Source organism: Serinus canaria, chromosome 9 (assembly GCF_022539315.1).
Source record: "Serinus canaria isolate serCan28SL12 chromosome 9, serCan2020, whole genome shotgun sequence".
NCBI classification, from domain to species: Eukaryota; Metazoa; Chordata; class Aves; order Passeriformes; family Fringillidae; genus Serinus; species Serinus canaria.
The window spans coordinates 5,123,357-5,140,735 of record NC_066323.1 but is presented as its reverse complement, the minus strand read 5'-3'; the positions used below and the strand labels follow the sequence as shown (position 1 = coordinate 5,140,735).

General features: G+C 40.0%; 1 protein-coding gene across 2 annotated transcripts in view; it reads right to left on the bottom strand.

Moving 5' to 3' along the window:
* Positions 1-17,379, bottom strand: part of NLGN1 (neuroligin 1) — a 291,506-nt gene that overhangs the window by 115,743 nt on the left and 158,384 nt on the right. The window lies entirely within an intron of this gene.

Sequence of the window (17,379 nt, the reverse complement as noted above, 5' to 3'; positions counted from 1 at the left end):
ATTGCTGTTTTTACAGCAGCTGCTATTTTAAATTAAACAGCAAAGTGATTAAATAGCAATGAACTTCTAAAATATAATAATGACTTCATGAAGTCCATTGCTTGTTGTAATCTGCTCTGGCCCTGGTTCCCCTCCTGCCAGGCTGATCCTCTCCAGTGGCTCTTTGGAGGTGTCCCTGCCCAGCTCCTCAGCCACTTCTATGGTTATAATTGGATAATGTCATGTACAAATGAAATTTTGTTTTCCCAAGATTTTGAATTCTTCTCAAAACCTCTTTCTGAGCATCCACAAGGACATGGGGGTTAAGGCACACGTACCTGAACCCTCAATAGAGCTCCCTTAGGTGGCAATTCAGCGATGATGCTGTAGCACAAATTGGCCAAATAATTCATAAATTACAAAATTCTTTTCCCACAACTTTAGATGAAACTTCAGTTGTTCCATCTTTAGTCCCATCACTCATAAATAATGTAGAAGTTTGTCTAAATGTGCTGCACACATCTTCAATGATATTCAAATATGTCCTGGCACACCTGCTGTCCTAGACCTGAGGTTCCTTATGACAGTGGGGTCTTGATGCATATTTAGATCTCAGTGTTTTGGTGAGTGAAATCTTGGGGCATAGCACAAAATAATTGGAAATTTCAATTTAACCTACTACTCTTTGTTCCATTTAAATTCTTTTAAGCAATGCTATGCTCTCCAAAATTTTAAGATTTATGTAAAAGGAGATGCATTTTTTTCTTCTTTAACAACAATCTTGGAAATTTCAGTGTTTAAGGGGCCTCCTAAGTGGGATGTGGGTGCTTATGGCTTTTTTTTTCCCATCCCAGAAACCATAGAAGAGATGACTAGGACCAAAATCCTCTAACAAAAACACATAACCATAGCATTCTACAAAAGGCATAATGGCATCTCTGCAGAGCAAACAAAGTTAACCTGGGTCTTTCACATGATCCTGCAGAAAAAGCAGGGAATATAAATATCTCAGAAGCAAACACACTCATGGCAGTTTCTAACGTGCAGACAGAGTTAGCTCAGCTGAGCAGATCACCTACACTGAAACAGAAAAAGCAAACTTGAAATTAATTTGGAAGGCACCTATCACTGTAAAAGACCTAATTTTAACACTAAAAAGACTCAATAGTTGTTCTAAAAAGATTAGTGTTCATAACATTGTGATTTATAAATATGGTAGAAAATTTGAATCTTTACTTGCACAGTAGTAGCATAAATACATAGAAATTAAATCCTGAAATAAATGTATTCGATTTAATCTGCATATTTTTTGAGAAAGATATTTAGAAAAACATGTTATCCCCTCTTTATTAGCATCATTATCATCTAGAGCCACGTCTACAGGCTAGCAATAGCATCTTACAATGTTCTGGTTTTAGGGTTGCTTTCAATTGTTCCTCCCATTAAAATGAGAGTTCAAAATATTAATTTACGCAATCTGAGCCATGGAATGACTTCAACCAGACTAATTATCATAACCTTCTCGGGTGTCATCCATATTCATTTGGCAGACTGGGGCAATGCTCCATGGCAGAACTAGAACTGATGGAGCCTTGAGCCGTGTCAGGGCTACACTTCACAACCCTGTGAGCTCAGCAAATCCTCCCGCTGCCACCTACAGCAAGCTCTGTGTACAACGTGCTGGAAACTTCATTAAAGCCACCACAGGATTTGTGCAATTAGTCACAGCAAGGAGCAGGAATGTCACAGGGGTGCCTGTGCACCACCTCTCCTCAGTGTGGGACCCTCTGGGCTGGTGGGACTGGGGTGGCTGTGTCCTCCAGGACAGGATGGATCACAGCCAGCAAGGACAGCTCTGAGCCTCTGGTCACAGAATGTGCCACCAAGAAGCAGCAGAGTCAAAAGGTCCAGATCCCCATGACCTGCTCAAAATTTTAGGTGCCACCACCTGAAGCAGCTTCCTGGGATATTCCTAATGATGCCTTGTTAACATCCAAGCCATGCTGGGCATTGAGAGGTTTGGTAGCTGCCAAACTAACAGTGGTTCCTTTTGGGAAATTAGCTTTCATTAACATTGCCATCCAGTCCTGGGACCAGCCAATAGGGGGAATTCAGATCTGCTGCAGACAAGTAGATTTGTGGGAAAACAAATAATATAATGACAGAATGGCTGGGGTTGGAAGGGACGTTAAAGGTTGTACAGTTCCCAATCCTTGCTATGGACAAGGACACCTTTACTGGACCAGGTTGCTCCAACTTGCCCTTGAACACTTCAGGGATGGGTCTTCAACACAATCTCTGGGCATCCTGTGCCAGTGCCTCACCACCAAAGGGAAGATATTTTCTAATATCTGATCCAAACTTGCCCCCTTTCAGTTTGAACCCACTCCCCCTTCCCCTGTCACTCAATTCTTTGGTAAAGAATTTTGTATCTTCTTCCCTCTGCAGTTGGGAAGAAGATATTCTATTCCTGTCCTGAGGTACATCTTCCTGAGGGGGGCTAGACAACAATTTGATTTTCCATGTGAAATGTTGTATCCTCATTAAACTTAAAGCAGGAGTGATGAGTTTAACATTCCTTATCATTAATATCATATAAACATTCCGATGAGCAAATCCTACACGGCTGCAATCCTATTCCTCATCCCTTTGGTTTTGAGGACCCTACATTGGAAAGAAATCCCTGAGATTAGTACTTAGGGTGAGGGTTTTTCTCTGAGCAGCCTTTCCTACACTTCTCTCCAGCCAGCCTTGGACAGAGTTTGTGACCAGGATCCACTGGCTACAGACCTTGTACAGTATTTACTCCCCTAAAAATTCCAGCCACACTGCTTCTCCATGGCAGTACCTCACATCAGCTTCCTCAAATATCAACTTTGCATGAATCTCAAGAAAATGCAGCCTGGTTTCATTAATGTTTATAGAGTCGTTCAAAGTGAGACTATCCTTTACAAACAATTCAAGTACATGTGAAACGGTCAAAATATAAGGTTTACTCTTATCTAAAGCAAAAATTCTCTTTTATCATCTACCTTCTTATTTATTTTAATCCTTTCCCATACCAAAGGGCAAAAATTCCTAATAAATACATTAACCTACCCTTGTGAACACATAATCCAAGCACCATTACAGAAACCAACAATTTATCCAGGAGCCCTCCAGCCCTAATCCTGCTTCTATACCTTACTATACATTAATGCTACAAAATGTGAATACAATTAACAAGCAAAAAACCTTTCTACTGGGCAGAGATGCCTGTGGCTCCCAGGACAAGAGGCCCAAACAGCAGCCTTCCTCTTGGTGAATTTTAATTGGAATTTTAATAAAGGCTTTACCACACTGGAGAAAACTGCCGTTAGCACAGCTCTGACTCTTTTAATCAAATTCTTTGGTGATTGTTCCTGGGACTGAATGGAAATCAGAAATTTATTTTAGCAATATTTCTATTTTTCTCTGGTTTATAATTAAAACTTTTATTCAAGTAAAAAGATGATGAAGTGTAACATCCTTGCATATATTATATTGGATGGCTCAGGCTAGGGGGTCAGATCAGTTTTTGTCATATTTCCATTCCAGCACACAGATACACTAAAATCCAGACAAGATTTCCCCAAGTGCCAAAGAGGCTCATTCTGAACCATTCTTCAACACACATTTTGCTCTTTACATGGAGCTATAAATTCCTACTGAACTTCAGTGCAGTAATATCTTTCCATTAAAATTTGTCCCTTATCATAGAAACGATTCCATGATAACAATAGGTTGCAGTAAATTCAAATAGCTAAGCTTCACTCTTTGAAAATGTCCTCCTCAGTTTACCAATTTCATTTTATTTTAAAAAAGGCATACAGTGGCCACTACACTCATTTTTAAAAAGTAAACACTTTGTACTTCCTGTCTCAACCTGACTCCAAGAGGCAGAGTAAAGAAAATCTTAGCTGGTTAGTTGTAGATCTTATAATGTGAATATGGATTTTTTTTTTTTCATCCTGTGAATCAAACTAGAGGTGTCAAATGATTTTACTGAAGGTTTCTGCTGAAAAGATTTTTGAAAACTGCAGTTAGATTGTGCATATATGTTTGTCATTGGTTTGTATTCAACAAGCACTGGGGTCAAACACCATTTCATCTCTCTGCAAATGAAAATCCCTAGCAAATGGATGGCTACTGTGCTTCAACAGGAAGAGATGGAATTTATTAGATCCTGCTCTTCAGTGGCACACTGAATCAGGTAATTGATGCAGTAATGCAAAATGTCATTAATGCCATCACCTCTCCTATTTGTAAACTTGCCATGCAGGCTTTGAAATCCACTGTGGCAATTTCTGTTACTTCCACCACCCATTCTTGTTGCCCTGCTTCAGATTCCTGCACCAGAAACTTCCTCAAAAAATTTTCTGACAATTATTTCAATGAGGACAAACTTGTGAATTTTGGAATACACCAGTCAGAGGTCTTCAAAACTAAGGAAGAAGATGGAAACTGTGCTCCAAATTATATATCCCATGTCCATTAGTTACTTAAAATTATGACTCTGTGCAAGTTATTTTTGCATCTAAAATTTCAATTCTATTATTAGGATATAAAACTTACAAGCCCAAAGACAGTTCCTCAAGATATTTTTTTCCTTAAAGAAAGGTAAGTATTTTTAAAGGCCTCGCATTAAGCAAATATTGCTTAACCAGCATCACTTGGCTTGCAAAATATTTTGAAACAATTATTTTTAAAAGAGAAAAAAGACAAGCTGAAGAGGCATTTTTTGTTTCTGGTCATGTGAATCCAGTGTTGAGGGCTGGCATGAAATGGGCACAGCTCAGCAGGGTGGGATGCCCTGCAGCAGGAGGGGGTGGCCACGGCCGCAGGGCAGCAGGACCTGGGCTCAGCCTGATCCTGCAGTAATTTTCCTCTCCTGTTTAGTGAGGAGGGATGAGCAGGAGGTGTTCTGCATGGCTCAGAGGAGGTGCTGAGCTGTGGTGGGAGGGAAGCTGGCCCAGAGGAGCGCTGGGTGTTGGATTTTCAGGACGGCGATTGTAAAACCGGCCTCAGCTTCGCTGCCCACGAGCACTCCAACGTGTCCCAGCTTCATCACTCCAACATCTCAGCAGCAAAGGAGGTTAAAAATTGCACAACAAACCAAAATCACATGTGCAGAAAAGCTTAATTTATAAAACCTGCGTTCAGAGCCAATAAGGAAGAACTTGAGGACATTGTGACTTGGATAGGTGAATGGACTGCCTCAAACTCCAGAATAATAAATTAATAACTAATTGCCTTCCATCCCCCTTTATTTTCTCCTGGTACAAGACAAATGAGCACTTAAACCAGCAACTTCTCTGGCAGATTGTGTTGACTTTGGGATTGCAATTGCTACACTTTCAAGATTTAGCCAGTTTAGCTTGACAATTTGAGCATCTGCTGGTTTTATTCTTTTACTGATTTCCAGTCCCCTCTCAGAGGTCCACATCTGTCCTCCCTATGAAGTGGAAATAATACAAATAAGAAGTGTCTGACTTGCCCAGGATTTCTTTGGTAGATGCTCAATCAGAAGTGATTTATTTCTTCCCTACACTCTGAAAATGAAATAATCCTCCCTAAGAACTAAATGGCACATTGAGAGCAGTGAAAGAGTGAAGGCTAGAAAGAAAAATCCCCAGAAAAAACATCTGATTAACTACTTTAAATAATACTTTATTTGTGGCTTGAATCTTTGAGTATTTCTTATCCTTAACAATTCACAAAGTTGTCCTTCCATTTTTAAAAAATCCATTATTTATGGATAAAAGGACAAGGAGGAATCACATTGCTTCAATTGAGCTTTGCTCTGGAGTAAGTGCCTTTTTTATTTTTAAGAAAAGACTGTTTGATTTGTTAATATAAATATTTTAACACCAACTTCATGCATCTGAGCAGTTGTTGATTATCACAAATACTCGGTCGTGTAGATGAAAATTCTGTAAGAACTGGTATTCAAAATGAAGAACAAGCAATGAAAACAGTTTTCAAGATCATTAAAGATGCATGCATTGTTATTATGGGAAGCATTTTAATTAAATGCTGTTAAATAACTTCATTTTCCCCCCTTAGTTTGCAACAGTGCATCACATCCTTCAGACCTTGTTTAAAGTGCCTCTGGTAGTAGCAGGGGGTTTGCTCCTGACCTGACTTCTCAGGGGCTGCTGTAAGATTAATTCTGAGGTTCCCATTCTCATCTTCAGCCCTGACTCTCCCTTAGCCAGCCTGGGTGCTGAAAGGAGCCAGGAGCACCCATTTCAGACAGGCTACAGGCTAAACCAGGAGCACATTTAACACCTTCCCCATGATCCTCATGACCTTTTCCTGTTCCCAGCTGTGTGAGCAGAAGGGAGGAGAGTCATGATCAGATCCTGCAGCCCTGCCCCTGCAACAAACACAAGCTGGGGTCGTGCATTTGCACACATTCTGTAAACACACACCTGGTAACATCAGAGCAATAACCAGAATCTGCTGGTTACATAAAGAACCCACCTAACCTGAGGGGCAGAATATGAAATGCTTAAGTGTGTTCACCATACTCCAGCAATAACAACTAGAAATTATAATTTACTTTCATCTCTTTAAATACATTAACAAAACCCCCCAAACTTAATGAAACACCAATTACAAGACACTAGGAAGTCTCAAAACTAATTCTGCAGGACTAACAACTCTAATTGACTCTGAGCTAAGAGACAGAGCACTTTTCTGATCACTGACAGCAGCAGCTCAGCAGAACTCGAGATGCATTCATGCAGCTCACTAATGCCTGTGCTACACACATGACCCTCCTCTCTGACATAGGAACAAGCACAGCTTCAAACAGAACCAGAATCCCCACTGCAGACAAATCCTGGCCAAGGGATGATGGGAAAACAAAGCAAAATAACCCCCAAGCTACTGCACCCCATTCTGTTTCATCTCTATCCATGAAACTCTACCAAATCATCTGGAAGCTGCTCAGATATGGTTCAGAATAGCAAAAAGCACAGCTTCATTTCAAAGCTAATGTTGACCATTATTGTCCACAGGTCTGCACATTAAACACTCTCAGACCTTGAAAAAGCTTGAGCAAAATGTAATTTCTTTCCTTTTTTTTTCTTCTGTGTTTTTGACAAAATAAGAAATATCCATCCCACAATACTGCCACCTCCATTTACTGTCTCACGTGGGATTCTGGATCAGCCTGTGAAGTAAGAAAGGGAAAAAACTCTCTTTGTGGAGAGAAGAACAGAAGGCAGGCAGGATGGGGACTGCAGAGCAAGTTCCTCTGCTGGCAAAAATGCTCCCTCCTCCAGATGGTGGGAGATGGGAGCTGATTATGTTCCTGTGGGAAGAACTGCATAGCCAAATATTTGCCAGGTGCTTCAAGTCTCCTGCTCTGTACAATTGTCCTGCCCTCTCCTACTCCCTGTTGTTTAGCACAGAAGCTCCACTTCCAGGACAAATTGACAATTTAGAGATTGGAAGAAAACATTCCCACCCAGGCCAAGACTGGCAGACATTTTTAGGAGCATGACTTTAGCACACTTAGGTGTGTAGGACTCAGAAAGCCAAGTAAATAATCTGAGGGGAGGTTTGGGCTAGCACATCTCCTGCCTGACATCCAGGAGTGCTAAAAGGCAGGAAGGAAACTCAAGACAGCACTGGAGACCCCAGTTTTCATGGCTGAACAGTAAGTTGCCATCTAGTTCTTTATTTTCCCTTAAAAAGATGAACTGCATATTGCAACAGTCAGAGGGAAAAGGGCTCCTCATTAGAGGTTTGCTGGGTTGGGGGCATGAAGAACCACTCCATGGCTCCTGCACTAGTGCCACTTGAAAAATGACAAGTGCATTAACAGAGCCGCAGTGTGAAACTTCAAAATCATCCCTTTAATCACATGCCACTCAAGATCATATAAAAATCCCAATAAACATCAGGCTGACCACTTTGGAGTGCCCACTACTGCTCTGAAGCATGTCATTTACACTGCTGAGATGCAGCAAAAACAAACTGCTTTTAGCAGAGTACTTCTGGTGAATAAAGGAAAGCTACAAATACAGTCAAACCCAATCTTTCCCTGCCTAAAAAAAAAAAAAAGAAACATCTCCACCAAGTTCAGACAGGGGAGCTTGTGTAAGCAGGGGTGAAATTTTCCATGATAAAAGAAATATTCCTGAATGATAGCTGTGCAAATTTCAGCTTCTTTATTTCATAGGCCTTAGAGAGATAAAGAAGTTAGTGCTAACATATGATCCTAGCAGTTTTTCAGGTACAAAGGCAAAAAAAAAAAACCCTGAAATTTGCAGAGTAGCAAATTTTGAAAGATTCAGGGTATGAGAACACACTCAGGACCCATCCCTGCCCTCCTGCTGGCAATCAAAGGCATGGGATGAGAATAACTCTTCACCAGGGAGCAGCACATGGGCTGGACTAGACCTCACTACTGATTTGCCAAGTTGTGCCTCATTAGCTGCATTTCTTGTCATTTCATTAAAAAAAAAAAAAAAAAAAGGCAGTTTTCTCATTACCAACACTATATATAGGAAAGATTCTGTGTGCTTGTAGCTGCATAATGAGTAAAAGCTTTTAGTTGCTATGAAATCTGAAATGGAAGTAAAAAACCCATTTTTCTCCTGACACAAGCATGTCTCAGACATACCAAGGCTCCCTAAGCTATATGATATAAAAAGAAAAAACTTTGTCTTAATCTGTAATGATATTTCAGAAATTACTTTTCCAGTACAGTAATTCTGGAAATGAAGAGAAATGAAGACTTGCAGTGACAACTGAGCTTAGAGTTAAGCCAAGGCTCCTCTGGGGAGATCACTGGTACCAGCATAAAAATGTTCTTGTCCTGAAAGAATCCAGCCCTCTCTAAATAGGTTGTTCTCCTCATTTTACAATATATTCACTTTAATAGTGAGAGGAAAACCAGATACAGCCCAGAATGGTCAAAGCAGATATGAAGGAGGTGGCAAGGTGCTAAAGACTACATTAGGAGCAACAGGAATATCCAAAGTTCACACAAAAGAAACCCATGATGAAAGTCACAGAAAGGTGTAGGAAAAGCTCAGGATAATAGAACAAATTTTGAGATATCTCCTCAATGTAATCCTAAACATGAACACCCTCAGTTCAAAGTCCTGGCTCCTGCAGGTGTGTAAACCATATCCATTTATGCCAGTGCAAGGTGAACTTAAGGCAGTCTGAGACTCTGAGAGCCAGGAGACTCATGGGGAAAAAAAATGGAAAAAGAAAAAGAAGGAAAAAAAATCATTTTGGAGAACTGAGGAAAAAAAATATTACCTTATTTCTCCTTTCAGAGACTTGAGGGCAATTTCATTGTTTCTCCCTCTCTTTGCACATGAAAAAGAAATACATGAAATAGGTCTAAACTTGTCCTCTTTCCTCAGCAAATTATCCCAGTAACTCCAATGGGAGTTAAATGCCAGCAGGAGCAAAGATGATGAAGCATAGCTGAACCTGACTGAAAGTCCAGAAAATATCAACAAAGACTTGAAATGTCTTTATTGAAGGATTCCAAACATATCACAGACCAAGGGTTCAGCACCACTGTGATTATCTGATTAATACCCAAAACTCAAGTATAGTTTGACTGCCACACAGTTACATTTCAGATTTTACAGTACAAATTCAACCAAGCTTTAACAGTTTTTCCATGAGCACAACTTTATGGAATATTTTCTGTATAGCTAAATCCTTTTCTAAATATTGCTAAAAATATGTAGGGATAGGAGAAATGCAAAGATTTCAAAGTTGTTCTATCATTCCATGGGTCTAACAATGCTCCTGTTACTTCACCACAGTCCAGGAATTACCACAAGGAACTTGGTGTAATTAAAAGGCTTCACTTCAATGAGAGAAGAGGAGAATCCAGACACTTCTAACATCCCTAAGAATTATTATCATTCTACTTTTTTCCCCCTTTCTCTAGGAGACAGATAATATCTGTTAATACCTTTTATCCAAATATTTGGGACTCAAATCCTTATTTTCACACTAAGGACACCTCTACCTCAGCATAATCCAGGAAGAGAATTATTTGAAGAATACCTGGGTAAGGTACCTACTGCTTTCAAATCCTACTGACAGGAGACAGAATTTTTAAATTAAACACTCCAATTTATATTTCCTCCAAAGTGCTGATTGGAGATGTCCAACAACCTAACTGAAGCCTATTTGATTTCTTGTGTCAGATGGGTTAATTTTTCCAAGTGCTAACCAAAACCATGATGCTCACATTCAAACCAAAGCATTTTCCCACAGCAAGACACTTTAATCTTGCATCTAAAGAGACTCCACAGCAGGAAATGTGTCTTTATTTATCTTTGATTTGGTGGGTGGTGCCAGTCTTTGTTGCAGAGGAAGCATTGTCATGTGTTTAATTTGATGTAAAGGTGTGAAAGTTATGCTAGCCAGCTTGCCTAATGAAAACTGTTAGATTTCAGACTGCAATTCACAGGGAGGTTGAGGGAGGACACCAAATGATCTAACCTGTCAGTCACAGTCATTTTGAGATGCTTGATACTAATTAAGCCTATCAGCTCTAATGCCAGACTTCTCTAAGACAAAGGGTTCCATCAGATTGATAAGACTCTGCTAAGCAGGGTTTAAAATTAATTCATAATTTCTTTTATGTTTGTCATGTTTTGTGAAAATGAACTGCCATTCAATTTTTCATAAGCTCTGCACAAGCAGAAGAAGCTTAATTTCAGGCACTGTGCTGACAGGCCTGGGTAGTTTTATGAACAAATTATGATTGCACACAGTGATCAAGCTTCAGATAATTGAAGCAGCAAACCAAACTATCCAGCATGCAAATATTAATGGCTGTCCCCAAAGTCTCATTGAATCTGCATAATATAGGAACTTTTAGCTTCCTGTTGCACTTGGAATATTTTCAGCATAAATAATTAAAAAGAATTAACTAAAGGATCTTCCAGTGAAGAGCATTCCATCTTAGATTTCTTGCTGTTTGGAGGTGGAAGTGAGCGAGCTGCAGCCTGACATTCAGAGCACGTGCCTGGGGAGGGCTATTTCTGCATCCCATTCCTGACTGCAAAAAGGAACATTCTCTGAAGTCAAAACTTTGTCCATCTATTTTTAGGGGTGCTGAATGCACTGTTCTCTAATAAATCAGCAGATCTTTGAGAACACAGCACCTCCAAAAATACCAGAGCCAGTGTTTCTGAAGCTCTAAGGCAGAACCATGGCATGACAAGCTAGAAAAGATGTAGGCCAATGACATTAACACTGCCTAAATGCCTAATATCTGACACATGTTTATTATAGGCTAGGAGTTCTAGAATTAAGGTATTTTTCGTTGCAAAATATTGGTGTTATTAAGAGTAATCCAAAGACCATTGTGAAGATTTAGTTAATTTCTACATCTCGTCTACTGGTGAATATCAAGCTTGTGAATTAACCAATCATAGTGAAAACCAGGAAAGAAACCTGCCTTTATTATTAAAGTTTAAAGCCACAATTTGTTTCAACCTGGCAAAGAAAATGGTGAGACTCCTTGCTTTAGGCATTGGGGGAAAAAAATAGCATTAATATTGTCAAGGCAACAATGAAAATACTTTACTATTATTAGGTGGAAAATTGAAGGTGCAGAAATCCTTCACTTGCTTTGCAATAGCTTGTTTAATAAAGGGGGACCGGAATAATCGTTTTTCAACTTTAATATTATTAGAGAGAAAGAGAAAAATGGTGCCTGTGATCTAATGCTGAAAACCAGTTTCCTGCTGGATGCAAAGAGCTCTGTCTGGTTTGAAAAATCTATTGCTGCAGTAAACAAAAAAAAAAAACAAAAAACCAAACACCCACCCCTTTCACTAGCATCTCGTTAAGAGAGTCACAAGTGGTTTTCATTGATTAGCTCCTATTATAGCAATAATCCTCAATATGCTGCATGCTGCACACCAGCACTGTTTTGGGTAAACAACTGCCAGTGATTAGTGATCAATGAATAATTTCAGCCAAATGTAATTGGATGAGAACACATTAAGAGCTACTCCATTTCATCCTCTGATACCAAAAGGAGGAGGAGAGGTGCAGAGAGTTATCCCACCTTGCTAATTAGTATTTCCTACTGAACCCAAACCTTAGAATTCTATTAGGCAATGTCTGAGCTGCATCCCCACCAATAAATTCGAAATAATCAAAAATAACTCCTGTATTGCTGTTTTGTTGCCCAGATTGCCAAAAGACTTTTAGTTATTGGTTCTGTATATTTTTCCATTTTTCAGAACAATTTCCAAGAATGGCTCTAAGAGGCACAGTTAACAGAGGCAACAGCTCCAGCTTCCACACTGGTGAATGGCAACATTAGAAATGGAAAGGGGCTGCAAATGCAGCATCTCCTGGTCAGGCTCTTCCCCCAGAGCCCTCCCATATTGCACCATCAGACAGTCTCACGTGGGGGCTGATTTCAGGTCAACATCATTTTTGTTTCATTTTTGATTCAGGGTTTGATAGCTCTGGCAGGTGCTTTCCTACAGACAAATAAAACAATGCTTCTAAAATCAGGGAGATGCACAAGGTCTTCTCTTCCCACACCTGGATCCCAACCAAAACACAACTGGAACAACACTGAGCAAAACACAAATGTTTTACACTTTTGTGAGAAGCCACAGAGCACTAAGTTCAGCTTTCTTTTAGCCAAAAGAGTTTTCAAGCCCTCACCCCTTGCAATGGATGGTCCAACTTTCTAATGGTGCTCTTATTCTCTTGTGGAAATAAAAATATAACATGATTGTCAGTAGCACACCCTCCCTGCCTTCTGCCTATTGCTAGAGATACTTGTCCACGTTTTTCCCTGTCACTCTCCCATTTTTAAGGTGACTCACTCTCTTTGTTCATGTTCCCCTTTTGCTTGAAAGCAAATCACAATGCTGCCAATGCCCACACAGTCACACACAGCGTGTTCTCAAACTAAGGAACATCTACATTTCAGATACAAGTAAACACACCAGGAATGTCACCAGCAGTTTAACTGTCCCCAAATTAGCTTTAAATGTAAATAAGACTGTTCTTTGATGTTTCTGACTGCTAGGTCTCTGTGATGAATCCATAGGTGTACTTTATTCTTAGTCTCTCTTCCTTCAGGCTCAAAGATTGCATAAATTACGGAAAAAAAAAAGAGTCCCTGCAAAGTGAAAGAACCAACTTTTCCTTTTCAGAAATGCAGGAGCTCAAATCCTATGGTATACAAGTCCTGAGCTGGGAGATTTGATGTAAACTCACTGGAACACCTCACAAGTTCTGATGTAAATTGAGACTCCAGCAAGTCAGCTGTGGGGATGGTAACAGAGGTGACTGATACAACAGGGATCTCTAAGAGGGACTGAGCTTTGGAAACCTACCTAACTGGAGCTATAAAAACTCCTGCAGCACACCCAAGAGTGCAGAAACACAGTTATTACAAAGATAATTATTGTATTGAGGAATTTGTATAAACTGGGCTGTGTAACTGCAGTGGGAAAAGAACAGAGGGGCAAGGGAATGGCTGTCCTACCCACGTGTGGCTTTCACCCTGAGGACAATGAGATGGGCACCCTGCAGCTACTGAAAGAGCAGCTCTCCTTCTTTTCTGGGACATTTTTACCACTCCTCTTCACAAAGCCCAGCAACAGCCTCTGTCTTCAAAAGTGGCATCTCACCCTTTTGTGCTGCCCTTGGTGACAGAGGATGTGCTGTCACCATCTGAACTAACTCCCAGGATGGATCAGTTCCTTCAGATTGGTTTCAGCTGGCCATTTATGACAAACACCAGTGCACTATTTCTTGTTTCTCTTCCCAATGGTCAGACCTTGAAGCATTCTGTCACTTCCCTTCACCTCAAAATTAGTCCAGATTTCAATGGTGCTTTCCCAGGTGAGGCACAGCATCCATTTCAGTATTCCTTGCCAGGATCACTCCTCTGCTAAAGCACAACTGACAGCCACAAGGCTGCCAATATCATTCTAGGGTTGTGTACCTTAATTAGCCCACAAGATCAATCTACACAAACTAACATTTTCATTTGTGAATGCTAAATACTCTTGACTTGAAAATTAGAAGCCTAAATCAGACACTTTGAAGTTCTCATTGTGAATCATGGTCTTCTGTTACTGTATACATTGTAAATTGCTGCAGATAAAAGCCTTGTCTTTCATTTACAAGTACTTAGCAAACTAAATTCCATTTTATTAGTTACAGCATGTAAAGTTTTGTGAGTGAGTTATTAAAAACACCTAATTGTTCTTTGAAACAATGAGTACATATTTCTCTTTCCAATTTAGAGGTAAATTTCTAGAGCACCAAAACGTCCTGTTGTGTACAGCAGTTTATAGAGTGTTTTAATTATTTGTGCAAAGCCTCACAGTAAGTTCTCAAGCCTTTAGGAATCTTGCTTAATCTAAGCAAAAGATTATTCACAGGGTAACAATTGGGGTAAGAATGAAATTTGTCAAAAAAAAAAAAAATAGTAACAATTAGGTCAATAATAGTTCAAAAATCCATTTTGTTTTTTGACCACCTACAAAGCACACAGTGGTGATAATAAAGCTGAAACAAGAGTACCAATTTCAGAGGTAGCTGCACTGAAGGGAGAAGTGTCTCTCTCCAGGCTGTGACATTATTACAGGAATGGCACTACAGAACCAGGCACACACCTCAAGGCCTGCAGGAGTGATAGATGCAACACACTAATTCCTGATGGCTAAAGGATGTTATTGCACTCTAAAGGTCGTTTGCTCAATCTTGTGATACGTCTTCAGCTGAGAATGGCAATTTAGAAAGTTTAGTTAGGATGCTACAAGTCAACAAGCAAGCTGAAATGGCAGCTCTGCAGGTAAACAGATCACTGAGGAGGACTTCAAAATTCAGTAACTCTCAAATGAAGACTTCAAAAGAAATCAATAATACTCTCGTTTTGAGGGACAGGAAAAGGATGAACTACCTGCATCAATTTATTCTCATAATTACAACATCTGTGATTGTTTCAAAATGATGGCATCAAAATTCCAAAGGGCACTAGAAACAGACACAGCAAGGACTAGTAATTAAGGATTCAAAACACTGCATCTGTTAGTCTTTGTCTCAAGAGTATATATCCTCCTGGGTTCCCCCAGCCCCCCTTTGTAGTTTTTGCAGGAGATATATAGAGAGAGAAAAAGAGAATTTGGCACAGCCTCCATAATATTTAAAGGAAGAGAAACTTGGCATGACTATTTAGCAACATTAGTTTGCACAGAATACAAAGAGACCGAGAGAGAACAAAAAACTGAGAGAAATTTTACAGAAATTAAAGTTCAGTTCTATTATGTAGATAGTGGTGTGGAATAAGAGGGAAAACACATCAACACATAAAGTCTCTTTCTCTGTGGCACTGCCAAGCCAGCTGCCATCAGGTATTTTAATAATCCCTACCAGCATTTTTTAATAATCCCTACCAGGAGCAAGGCTCCCTGACCTCAGGTTTTCTCCCACCACTTCCATGCTGCTTGGGAGAGCTGCTGCACACAGAGGTCTCTGCCTGGGCTGAGCAATACCAAATCCACCAAGAGCTGTCATCAGGGAAGAGCTGTGTCTGCCCTCGATTTTCAGCCCTCACCATTTTTGCATGGGCACCAAAAAAAATCAATGAGATTTAAATAGGAGCTGGTTTTCTTTTCTTTTCTTTTTTTTTTTTTTTTCAAAGCTGTCTTCTCTGGCAATTATTTTTAAAATAGAGCAAATTCAGTAACAGAAGTTTTGCTGAAATATAGTCCTTATAATTTCTTTTTCTTCTGTTAGACAAAGAATAAGAATCACTTTGCCTTGCAACATTTAATTAGATTTACCGAGAGTTTTTAGCTAAGGCAGCATCTGAAATAATTAAAGAGTTCCATGGTATGCAAATATATACTATTTACTCATAGTTTGTGTCAAAGTTGAGCAGTAATGGTGTAATATATACAGAATTCTGTATTTTTTCATTATATGGAAGATGAGCATTTCCTTTTCTATCTCCAGACAGCATGACACAACATGTGCATCCTTTATCTGAACACAGACTAAACCAGCTATGAAGGCATCAGGAAAGGATTAAATGCAACGCTGCAACAATGCCAACTCGATGGGATGTTAGGGGAAACACTGACTCCACCTGTTCTTTCAGCAGACAGCTTTTCACTTGAGATAAGCAGGGGAAAATTTCTCTGTTCAACCATGGAGACGCCATGCATTTGTCCAAAAATATTTCCTTCAAGATTCAGCTCCCTCCCTCCTTTCCCAAGCAGGGTGAGAGGATCCATGAGGTTGATTTGGCAGCAGAAGACCCTCAATGCCAATCAGCTCTGACACCTATTCTGTATGCTTCTCAAGAGGCACTGGCTGCAATTTAGGGGAGTCAGCTCTGAGAAAGTTCCATGTCAAATTGTGTTAAAAACCTGCCCTTTCCATCTTCTTTCAGGTTATTGCACTCAAATGAATCAGGGATTTCTCAGCTTGGAGACATTCTGGAGCACAAAATGCAGGAATAGCACAGGAGGCACCAACAAACTCAGGGCACTGGGATGCCCAGGACAAGCAGGGAGCAGAACCAGTGTCAGCTCCTGGGGGACAAACAGGAGTATTTTCACCTGGGAACCCAAATTTTGCACAGGTTCTCCAACATATGGAGCCACTGAAAACTGCTGGATGTGAGAAAGGAAAAGTGGAAGGAAAAACCTCCACATTCCAGGGCACACAGAAGAAACTTTCCTTTCTCAGTTCTTATTTGAATTTGCCTCATCCTGCAAAGTTCTCCCTGTTTCAAAAGGCACCCCTTTCTAAGAAAGCCAATCTCTGGAGATCAGCAGCCCAGCAGTAGCTGACAGTTTCCTTATTTTAGGAAAACAGAGCTGGCACTTACAATTCAAAGCTATGGCTATCTCAGGAGCCTGTCAAAACTTCCAGAAATGCCATCTGGTTAAATATGCAGCATGCTCTGAGACACAAATACAAAAATTATGCTCTTTCTGGGGGTATCAACTAAAAAGAAAATATTAGAAGTAAACAAAACCTGGCTGTTTTGAGTGTGGACAACCTTGCTGATGGCCTTCACAATGATCATGGATTATGCACAATCACATGTGTTGTATTCTTGATGTAAAGAAGCAAAAATCCTGGCACAATAATTCCACAGAAGGATGTAACTGAGCACAGGTCCAAGGAGCAGAAATTCCACAGTATTTCCATCAAAAGCTAATGTGGGACAAGGTATTCACTGCCATTAGCTCCATAGTGCTTTCAACTTCTTTCAGCACAAAAAAGCAAGTCAAACTTCATGCTACTTAACTTTTCTCTTGCCCATCACTGTTTTTGAGCATGCCTAAAAGACCTTCTCAACTACTTTTATTCCATTACCTTAAGTAC